The sequence below is a fragment of the Phoxinus phoxinus genome, assembly GCF_949152265.1.
Source record: "Phoxinus phoxinus genome assembly, chromosome: 1".
In the NCBI taxonomy this organism is placed as follows: Eukaryota; Metazoa; Chordata; class Actinopteri; order Cypriniformes; family Leuciscidae; genus Phoxinus; species Phoxinus phoxinus.
Genome location: NC_136876.1, coordinates 3133232 through 3145509, shown reverse-complemented (window position 1 = coordinate 3145509; position 12278 = coordinate 3133232). Strand labels below are relative to the sequence as shown.

The 12278-nt window shown below is 44.8% G+C and overlaps 1 protein-coding gene across 1 annotated transcript in view; it reads right to left on the bottom strand.

The window, feature by feature from the left end:
• LOC306996367 (uncharacterized protein) overlaps nt 1-12278 on the bottom strand; it is a 215511-nt gene that overhangs the window by 158615 nt on the left and 44618 nt on the right. The window lies entirely within an intron of this gene.

The window sequence follows — 12278 nt, the reverse complement described above, 5'->3', positions numbered from 1 at the left end:
TGTGTGTGTGAAGTTTTAGCTCAGAATACTCCATGATATTTGTGAATGTTAAAGTTGTCACTTTTTGAAGGTTATAGCAAAAACGCACTGTTGACTCATAAATGTGCTCGACTACAACAACCCTGCGTGTTCACGGGGACGCGGCTTATGTAAATTCAGGGGCGCAACTACCCAGTGTCAGAGGGGTATGCAGCAACAATATTGGCGCCACCACGTCTCTAAATTGAATTTACATAAACCATATACATCTTAAAGATGCTAAATGTCTATTAACATCTGGCAGGAAAATCGTCGATAAGTATCGCAGACGAGCACATCACAACATGAAATAGACATCCGAGTGAGTGATGTATGTGTCCTATTGTGTAGGAGAATTTACTGTGGTCAACACTGCTTATATATTATATGATAAAGTAACTAAACATACATTATCTATTTTATTTGTCCATTGGTACTGTTGATAAATTGAGGAACATTTATGTTGGATAAAGTGAGTTAAACACATCAGCATCAACCTCAACATGTAAAAGTGTATTGTGCTCATAAAAGGAAAACCTTACATAAAAATAAAAAGTAAGATAATTGAGTTACTTGTAATGGCATTGTGCTGTTAACATGTCTGTTTTTATTATGTTTTGTGCATTTCTGTAGGATTCTGACATTTCTGCAGACTGGTATATCATCATCACTGAGGATGAGGAGCCCAGAGCTGAATCCTGGAAATGGTGCCATGGAGAGTCCCTCCATCTCTCCACCTGCCCTTACGAGACCCTCCATCCCTCCACCTGCCCTTACGAGACCCTCCATCCCTCCACCTGCCCTTACGAGACCCTCCATCCCTCCACCTGCCCTTACGAGACCCTCCATCCCTCCACCTGCCCTTACGAGCCCCTCCATCCCTCCTCCTGCCCTTACGAGACCCTCCATCCCTCCTCCTGCCCTTACGAGGCCCTCCATCCCTCCACCTGCCCTTACGAGACCCTCCATCCCTCCTCCTGCCCTTACGAGACCCTCCATCCCTCCACCTGCCCTTACGAGACCCTCCATCACTCCACCTGCCCTTACGAGACCCTCCATCCCTCCTCCTGCCCTTACGAGACCCTCCATCCCTCCACCTGCCCTTACGAGACCCTCCATCCCTCCACCTGCCCTTACGAGCCCCTCCATCCCTCCTCCTGCCCTTACGAGACCCTCCATCCCTCCTCCTGCCCTTACGAGGCCCTCCATCCCTCCACCTGCCCTTACGAGACCCTCCATCCCTCCTCCTGCCCTTACGAGACCCTCCATCCCTCCACCTGCCCTTACGAGACCCTCCATCCCTCCTCCTGCCCTTACGAGACCCTCCATCCCTCCACCTGCCCTTACGAGACCCTCCATCCCTCCACCTGCCCTTACGAGACCCTCCATCCCTCCACCTGCCCTTACGAGACCCTCCATCCCTCCACCTGCCCTTACGAGACCCTCCATCCCTCCACCTGCCCTTATGAGAACCTCCATCCCTCCACCTGCCCTTACGAGACCCTCCATCCCTCCACCTGCCCTTACGAGACCCTCCATCCCTCCACCTGCCCTTACGAGACCCTCCATCCCTCCACCTGCCCTTATGAGAACCTCCATCCCTCCACCTGCCCTTACGAGACCCTCCATCCCTCCACCTGCCCTTACGAGACCCTCCATCACTCCACCTGCCCTTACGAGACCCTCCATCCCTCCACCTGCCCTTACGAGACCCTCCATCCCTCCACCTGCCCTTATGAGAACCTCCATCCCTCCACCTGCCCTTACGAGACCCTCCATCCCTCCACCTGCCCTTACGAGACCCTCCATCCCTCCTCCTGCCCTTACGAGGCCCTCCATCCCTCCTCCTGCCCTTACGAGACCCTCCATCCCTCCTCCTGCCCTTACGAGACCCTCCATCCCTCCACCTGCCCTTACTGGACCCTCCATCCCTCCACCTGCCCTTACGAGACCCTCCATCCCTCCACCTGCCCTTACGAGACCCTCCATCCCTCCACCTGCCCTTACGAGGCCCTCCATCACTCCACCTGCCCTTACGAAACCCTCCATCTCTCCTCCTGCCCTTACGAGACCCTCCATCCCTCCACCTGCCCTTACGAGGCCCTCCATCACTCCACCTGCCCTTACGAAACCCTCCATCTCTCCTCCTGCCCTTACGAGACTCTCCATCCCTCCACCTGCCCTTATGAGACCCTCCATCCCTCCACCTGCCCTTACGAGACCCTCCATCCCTCCACCTGCCCTTACGAGACCCTCCATCCCTCCACCTGCCCTTATGAGACCCTCCATCCCTTCACCTGCCCTAACGAGACTCTCCATCCCTCCACCTGCCCTTACGAAACCCTCCATCCCTCCACCTGCCCTTACGAGACCCTCCATCCCTCCACCTGCTCTTACGAGACCCTCCATCCCTCCACCTGCCCTTACGAGACCCTCCATCCCTCAACCTGCCCTTACGAGACCCTCCATCCCTCCACCTGCCCTTATGAGACCCTCCATCACTCCACCTGCCCTTACGAAACCCTCCATCTCTCCTCCTGCCCTTACGAGACCCTCCATCCCTCCACCTGCCCTTACGAAACCCTCCATCTCTCCTCCTGCCCTTATGAGACCCTCCATCCCTCCACCTGCCCTTACGAGACCCTCCATCCCTCCACCTGCCCTTATGAGACCCTCGATCACTCCACCTGCCCTTACGAAACCCTCCATCTCTCCTCCTGCCCTTATGAGACCCTCCATCCCTCCACCTGCCCTTACGAAACCCTCCATCCCTCCTCCTGCCCTTACGAGACCCTCCATCCCTCCTCCTGCCCTTACGAGACCCTCCATCCCTCCTCCATCCCTCCACCTGCCCTTACGAGACCCTCCATCCCTCAACCTGCCCTTACGAGACCCTCCATCCCTCCTCCATCCCTCCACCTGCCCTTACGAGACCCTCCATCCCTCAACCTGCCCTTACGAGACCCTCCATCCCTCCTCCATCCCTCCACCGGCCCTTACGAGACCCTCCATCCCTCCACCTGCCCTTACGAGACCCTCCATCCCTCCTCCTGCCCTTACGAGACCCTTTCCTCATGCATTACACCGGCACTAACGTCGCCAATCAAGCAAAACAAAACAAAACTAATGGGCCGCCGATGTTTGGCCGCTGCCCCCCCCCCAAAAAAGCCAGTTTGGCCTACATGCCTGGACGTCACACTTTAAATCCTACCTGTTGCCTTTCACCATCCACTTATTTAGCTGCTGTCGCATCAATTTACTTGCCATCTCCTTTTCGCTCTTTCTTTTTCTAGCCCCCGACAGATTTTTTTGCTTTATCCATCTTTTTGCGCCACTGTGTACATGTTAGGGTTGGTGATGTCACTAACCCGGGAGGAATGTCGTGTGGTCTCTACCAGCCGTTTGTTGCAGCTGTTTAAAAGCAAATGTCTCCCTTTGCTTTGAACTTTGAGCGTTGTAACTTTGCAGATGTTGTCCCTTACGAGACCCTCCATCCCTCCTCCTGCCCTTACGAGACCCTCCATCACTCCACCTGCCCTTACGAGACCCTCCATCCCTCCTCCTGCCCTTACGAGACCCTCCATCCCTCCACCTGCCCTTACGAGACCCTCCATCCCTCCTCCTGCCCTTACGAGACCCTCCATCCCTCCTCCTGCCCTTACGAGACCCTCCATCCCTCCACCTTACGAGACCCTCCATCCCTCCTCCTGCCCTTATGAGACCCTTCCCTCATGCATTACTCCGGCACTAACGTCGCCAATCAAGCAAAACAAAACAAAACTAATGGGCCGCCGATGTTTGGCCGCCGCCCAAAAAAAAAAGCCAGTTTGGCCTACATGCCTGGACGTTACACTTTAAATCCTACATGTTCCCTTTCACCATCCACTTATTTAGCTGCTGTCGCATCAATTTACTTGCCATCTCCTTTTCGCTCTTTCTTTTTTCTAGCCCCTGACAGATTTTTTTGCTTTTTTATCCATCTTTTTGCGCCACTGTGTACATGTTAGTACTAACCCGGGAGGAATGTCGTGTAGTCTCTACCAGCCGTTTAAAAGCAAATATCTCCCTTTGCTTTGAACTTTGAGCGTTGTAACTTTGCAGATGTTGTTTATGCTCAAACAGCAACATTACACACTAACTAAAGTTAGAAAAGTGAAATCATAATCAACCACCTCTTTAAAACGTTTAAAAATAAAGAGCACCACAAAGCACTATTGGTCCAAGAGTAAAACGCTATTCATATTGTTTTATGGTGCTTAATTTTAAACACCTTTTACTTCATTTTAATTATTCTAAGGTTAGGTAAAGTAAGTCAAATCTGTTCTAATTAATAAGCATTTGAATTTTCATACTAACAGTAATTAGATTACAGAAGACTTCTCTGTGGTAAGTTCAGCTCAATCTTTTGTAAAACAGAGACTTATGGCAGGCAAGCTTCTTAATTTCAATTAAATGTATTTTTATTAAATACAGGTTTACTAGTTTACATACAAATTACTAATATATAAAATAAAATAAATCAAAACCAAACAGTTTACACGGTTTGACTGCAGGGGCAGGATGGGCAGTATTTCAGATACATGTTTTTAAAATACCTATTTGAAATACAAAATACTATTTTGTATTTTAAAGCCTTTGGGGAAAAAATCAAATGTAATTTGTATTTATCCACACGTCAATAGTAAGATGAACTGGCATACACACACACACATATTAAGACAGCCAATACTATATGATGCTTAATGCAATACTACAATAAGTGTCTCTGGCGGCTCTTTCCGTGGAGGACATTGAAGATATCTACCTATTCGGAACCATGATAACAGGTCTTTTGCTGACTGGATTAGGCATTGCCCTGGTTTATCGAGAAATTAAGAAAATGGTGACAGCTGTCCAAAGTCCCACAATGCTGCCCGGCATGATTGAAGCAGTGGGCAGAGCGGTCAGCACTCAGGCGGGGACTATTAACCGCTTTATGGATAACAACAGGGAGGTGACCCGAAAACTGGATAACATCACGGAGAAGCTCACGGCTTTGCAAAAGCTGATGGACCAGAATGGACTAAGAGAGTAGTCGTGCAAAGGAATGCGGCTACTCGCCCCAAGACCAAATAATCCCAATCTTATCTGCTTTCGGCCCCCCTCAACCAGCACTGGCCTTGGCCAAGGCCGCTGTTGGAACAACACTCCCCCGGAAGAGCACTGCAGTGAGCCGCTCTTGCGTTCCTTCCCCCAGTCTCACAGACACCTGCTGATTGTTGACTCTGTTTGGGACCTAATCAAGGTTGTCTCCATGGCAACTTGCTGTGTTAACGCTATGACATCTTGCGGACTGAGGCACCGAGATTTAGATGCCAGGCGGAGCGAATCTCCAGGCCTACACATACACAAACTCTTACATAAATATACAGATATGCAATCACCCCCCCCCCCCCCCCAACCCCCCAACCCCCCCACCCCGAATCCCTCGCCTTCGCCGCTTTGTACCCCCCAGCCTGGCGGGCGGGTCTGTGACCAGCGCCGAAAGGCTGCAGGACCGGATGGCTGTTTGCCTGTGCTGGGTCACCTCCATCACCCACTCCCCTCCCCTGTTGCAAGTCTTGTGGGTTCATGTTGTAGTACTGATTATGTGCTAATGTTGCTGAGGTGTTTTTTCCTGTTCCCTGACTGTACTCCTCACAGGAGCATAGTCTGGGAGTTTTTTTCCCTCACCTATCCTCATGTCATGCTGTATTATTTTCCTCAATGCTCTGTCTTCCTGTCTTGTCTACCCCATTGTCATATTGTATGTATGTTTGTGCATGGACAGGTTGACGGCCAATTTCACTGGTACTTGTGACTAGCGACAATAAAGGCTACTACTACTACTAAGACGTGAAAGATAACTATATTTTTTAATTAGTCCAGTAATCAGACTCTGTTCGACAAGCTTTTAGTGCAAAAAATAACATCTGAATAACTAGGTTTTTCCTGGTCTGTGGCGGAATTGTTTTCTGAACCTGCAGAATATCACCAGGGAACGTTTGCGCCAGAACACACCTCCTCTTTTCACTGAACTGCCCCGGGAGCACAAGTTCATTCCCTAATTTACCGACGTGCGTCTGTGGAGGGAAAAGTGCGCTGTGTGTCGGGTGCAAAATAGGAATAGTACATGCCTTGCTGTACAAAGTAAATTGCGCTGGGTGCAAGATAGGGCCCATAAAGTCTGAATCGATGGAACTTTTTCTAAATCGTTTACATAGATAGGTCCATTTGTGGGGTTAGCAAATTTATCCGTGCAGGTTTTAGTGTGCAGGATTTATTGGTTAATAGTGTTGGGACTCGACGCCTGTGACGAGACGACCCAACGCCGGCGATATGTTATGCCCTAAATTTATGATTAACTAACTGTATTTTTGTATGTACATTTCTGAAATGCATTTTCTGTAAAGCTGCTTTGAAACAATATGTATTGTGAAAAGCGCTATACAAATAAATTTGAATTGAATTGAATTGTCAAATGAATATAGAAATATAGAATATAGAAACAAATAACCTTTACATAAGATAGATATAAAATTACTATACTCAAAAGAGTTTGAAATTATCACTGTTTGGGTTTTGTTTCTTGTCGTTGTCATGTTTCAATAGGCTTGCTCGACTTGAACCGGCGCTGCAAAGACCGATCGGTTTATGACATCAAAGTACCACGAGAGCGATTCAAAAGTATACGGACCCGTCTGCTCTCAAATCACTCTTGCGGTACTTTGATGTCATTCACTGATCGGTCTGTGCAGCGGCGGTTCAAGTCGAACAAGCCTTTTGTCTTGTCATGTGATCCTGCCATATGTCTTGTCATTTGTTTATGCTCTGATCATTGTTCACAGGTGTGTCTTGTTAATTTGTCATTATGAATTTGTTTGTCCCAGCTGTGTCTCGTTTCCCCTGATCTGTGCTGTGTATTTAAAGCCTGGTTCACACAGGACGATTTAAAAATTGTCGGCCGATTTTCCAAACCTGAGAGAACCCACACACGGCGATAAAAAATCACGGGTCTAACAGTTTTGGTCGTACAGTGTGTGGTGCGCAACCACACGGCCAAATCAACACACCACACACGAACCGATTTGACTCCCGAGCATTTCCAGGTCAGACGGGAAATCTCGCAAAATCCATCGAGATCAAACGTGACTTCAGAGTAAACAATCATGGCGGACGAAGAGGATGCAGTGGCGATAGTTTGTTTTTAACCGAAAAAAACCCGTTATCCTCCATCTCCGACGCCCACCGGACTTTCTGGTGCGCCATGTCACCGGCTGTTTTGATTTTGTTTCCCGGTGCTTCCTCGCCACCTCGTCACCTCGCTTTCTGATTGACTACACGCCACAGTCCACAGGCTGCGTGCTCGTTTGTCCCCGGGGGACACCACACACGAGGAGAAATCGGGCCAAATAAATCCAACATGTTGGATATCCCCGATTGAAGATCGGAGCGGTCGGGACGTCCTTCCGAGCAGTCGAGAGCAGTCTTAACACAAGTCAAGTCAAGTCAAGAATATTTGTATAGCGCTTTTCACAATACAGATTGTATCAAAGCAGCTTCACAGTATTAAATTAAAATAATAATAAAACGTCCATGTTTGGTAATGCTAATCAATAGTAATATTGATTGATTCATTAAATTGAATATCCCCAACTGAGCAAGCCAAAGGCAACAGTGGCAAGGAAACGAAAAACTCCATCAGGTGACCTAATGGAGAAAAAAAAAACCTTGGGAGAACCCAGGCTCAGTCGGGGGCCAGTTCTCCTCTGGCGGTTATGAACTAGAGGCCGGATTTAACTGTAAGATTAAAACATTTATATGAATGCCTGGTTAAAGAGATGCGTCTTTAATCTAGTTTTGAACTGGGAGAGCGAGTCTGAGCAACGAACAGTATCAGGAAGGCTATTCCAGAGTTTTGGAGCTAAATGTGAGAATGCTCTCCCTCCTTTGGTGGACTTAGATATCCTAGGTATAACCAAAAGCCTCGAATTTAGCGATCTTAAAGAGCGCGATGGATTATAGGGCGATAGAAGATCCGTTAAATAAACTGGAGCTAAGCCGTTTAGGGCTTTATAAGTCAGTAACAATACCTTATAATTAATACGGAACTTTATAGGTAACCAGTGTAGAGATGATAAGATCGGTGTTATATAATCATATTTTCTTGATCTGGTAAGAACTCTAGCGGCTGCATTTTGGACTAACTGTAGCTTGTTTATTGAGGATGCAGGACAACCAGCCAATAGAGCATTACAGTAATCTAGTCTCGAGGTCATGAATGCATGAACTAACTTTTCTGCATCAGAAACTGATAGCATATTACGTAGCTTAGCAATGTTTCTAAGGTGGAAAAATGCCGTTTTTGTAACATATGAAATATGATTTTTAAAAGACAGGTCGCAGTCTAGTATGACACCCAGGTCTTTTACTGTAGAGGATAAAGTAGCAGGACATCCTACTATGTTAAAGTTGTAGTGTGAGAGGTTTTGTGGGCGGTTTTTTGAACCGATGAGTAGTACCTCCGTCTTGTCTGGATTTAATAGAAGAAAATTACGCGTCATCCAATCTTTTATATCTTTAACACACTCTGTCAATTTTGATAATTTAGCGTTTTCATCCGGCCGTGATGAAATATATAATTGAGTGTCATCAGCATAACAATGGAAACTAATTCCATGTTTCCTTATAATATTTCCAAGTGGCAGCATATATATTGAGAATAATAGAGGGCCTAGCACAGATCCCTGCGGCACTCCATAGTTTACTGAAGTTATGATTGATTTTTTTCCATTTAAATAGACAAAATGGTAGCGGTCAGATAGGTATGATCTAAACCAGCTTAATGCTTGTCCTTGAACGCCAGTATAATTTTGTAGTCGATCTAAGAGTATTGTGTGATCTATAGTATCGAACGCAGCACTAAGATCGAGTAAAACTAGTATTGAGATACACCCTTGGTCCGAAGCTAAAAGTAAATCATTAGTGATTTTAACGAGCGCAGTTTCAGTGCTATGGTGCGGCCTGAATCCAGACTGAAACTTTTCATAGATGTCATTTTCTTGCAAAAAAGAGCTCAGTTGAGCGGACACAACTTTTTCTAATATTTTAGACATAAATGGAAGATTTGAAATGGGTCTATAATTTGCTAGATTATGTGGGTCTAATTGTGGTTTCTTAATGAGTGGTTTTATAACTGCCAGTTTAAATGTTTTTGGAACATGTCCTAAAGATAGAGACGAGTTAATGATATTGAGAAGAGGCTCTTCCACTACAGGTAACACTTCTTTCAGTAGTTTAGTTGGTATAGGATCTAATAAGCACGTTGTTGTTTTAGATGAAGTGATAAGTTTATTTAGCTCTTTTTGTTCTATTGTTGTAAAGCACTGTAATTGTTCTTGCGGGGTGATAATTGAGGCTGATTTATAAGGCGCGATTGAAGATTGAGTGTTTACAATTGTGGTTCTGATGCTTTCTATTTTCTCAGTGAAGAAGTTCATGAAATCATTACTGCTAAACTGTAACGGGATATTTTGGTCAGGTGACGTTTGTTTATTTATTAGTCTAGCCACGGTGGTAAATAAAAATCTTGGATTATTTTGATTGTTTTCTATTAGTTTGCGGAGATGCTCAGCCCTTGCCGCTTTTAGGGCCTTTTTATAACGTGACATACTGTCTTTCCACGCGATTCTAAAGACCTCTAAATTAGTTTGTTTCCATTTACGCTCTAATTTACGGGTTTCTCTCTTTAGAACATGCGTAGTATTGTTGTACCATGGTGCTTTACTTTTCTCTCTGACCTTTTTTAATCTAATGGGTGCAACAATATCCAATGTTCTAGAGAGAATGGTGCTCATAGTGCTAGTTACTTCCTCTAATTCGTCTGTTTGTTTGGGTTCAGGCAGTAACTGAGACAAATCAGATAAGCAATTTGAGAAATTATCTATGGTGGATGGAAGGATTGTTCTGCCTGGTCGGTAACGCGGCGCAGTATGACATAGTACTGTAGTCCGTAATATACAAGTTACCAGGAAGTGGTCACTGACACCATCACTTTGTGGAATGATATCTATATCGGTTGGATCGGTTCCGTATGATATAATTAAATCGAGTGTATGATTAAGACGATGAGTTGGTCCGGTGACGTTTTGCTTGACCCCAAAGGAGTTTAATAAATCTGTAAACGCAGCCCCTAACGCATCATTTGTGTTATCAACGTGTATGTTGAAATCTCCAACAATTAATGCTTTATCGACGTTGACCAATAGATCTGAGAGAAAATCTGCAAACTCTTTTAGGAAATCAGCGTAGGGCCCTGGCGGTCTATATACGGTAGCCAAGGCTAGAGATAATAGGGATTTTTTCCTTACATCTAAGAGCGTAACATTTAATACAAGTACTTCAAACGAATTAAATTTGTCACCTGTTTTCTGAGTAACATTAAGAATATCTCTATAGATTGTTGCAACACCGCCGCCACGACCAATCAGACGGGGCTCATGCTTATAACAGTATCCTGGTGGAGTGGACTCATTTAGACCGAAATAGTCATTTGGTTTAAGCCAGGTTTCAGTAAGGCAAAGTACATCGATGCTATTATCTGTGACTATTTCATTTACAATAGCTGCTTTAGGTGTGAGTGATCTAATGTTCAGAAGACCTAGCTTTAGAAATTGTTTTTGTTCACTAATAGCGAGATTTTCTGTTTTAATAACAATTAGATTTTTCCTAGATCCTACAGTAGATTTATTATTTGATCTCACTAAACGAGGAATAGACACAGTTTCTATTAAATGTTCTACACTAGTATTTATATCAATTAATTTGGTGCAGCAGAGACTGTGATTTGGATTTTTGGTAACTAGTCAAACGGTCTTTAACGTCTTGGAGATGTTATCCGACAGAAGATCCGCTCCATTTCTACTTGGGTGTAAGCCATCAGCGCGGAAGAGCCTAGGACGCTCCCAAAATAGATTCCAATTATTTATAAAGAGCAGTTTCTGCTCATTGCACCATGACATTAACCATTCATTTAGCGCGAATAATCTACTGAACTTCTCATGCCCTTGTCGATACGTGGGAAGTGGCCCAGACACGATGATCGTTATTTCAGGCGATGCGGTGCGTATCGTCTCGATTAGGTTCCTATAATCCTTTTTCAAAACCTCCGTCTGCCGCAGCCTGACGTCGTTCGCTCCTGCGTGCAAGACGACAGCTCCGACGCGCTCGTCACCGTTCAAGATCTCGGGTACTCGCGCACCACACACGGCATGAATATCTGATCAGATATTTTACGATAATCGGAGCATCCTTAAGATTGTCGGAAGGGGTGTGTTACCCATAAAATGATAACATTAACTTAAATCTTGTTTTTGTTTTTCTTTATTCCTCTTGTGCAGAACTCACAATATACACATTACGTTTTTTGTTGCAATTTAGTTGTAGTTGGAAGTATTTATGTGTATATGTGCGCGGTCAAACTGTAAACACAAACAATTCACAATTAGTAATTTTCACTTCTCCAAATAAATTTCTACAAACATAACATCTGCTTAGATAATAAACATATTAAACTAAAGTATATATACTTATAAATCAAAGATATCCCCTACAGCAAATATCACGTGTGATATATTAGCATGAAACATCACATATGTGTGATACAACTGTCTATACAGATTTCTATAAAACAATCACTGTATTACAACACGTAACTCTGTTTAACGAATAAATACAACATATATTGCATGAATATTTCAATAGGAAATTTTAACTATAAATATCAAACCAAATATAATAAACAAACTAATATAGCATTAGGCGTTTAGGCGCTAATCGCAAATAGCGATCTTCATAGTTTTATCAATACACTTATAACAACAAAATGTTACTCACCACGCTGGGAATATATAGTTTAGACTAAGATTTTAACTGTAATTGTTATAGAACAATCGAAAATCGGCATGAGCATCAATATGGCTTTCTCACTCAGTTCGGTTCAGTTCTTTTTCTACCTGCGCCTCTTAGGCGATCACATGTGCACACAGAATCAACGTCCTTAAAGGGGCAGCACCCTACAGGGTGAATCCGGGCTAAAATCGGCCTAATTATCCTGCCGTGTGAACCAGCCTTAAGCCCTGTGTTTCAGTCTGTTGTCGTTGATATTTGTCTGGTCGTTCCTGTGTCTATCTATGTGAACTTTTGAGTTTATTTAATAAAGAACTATTGCATACTTGGATCAT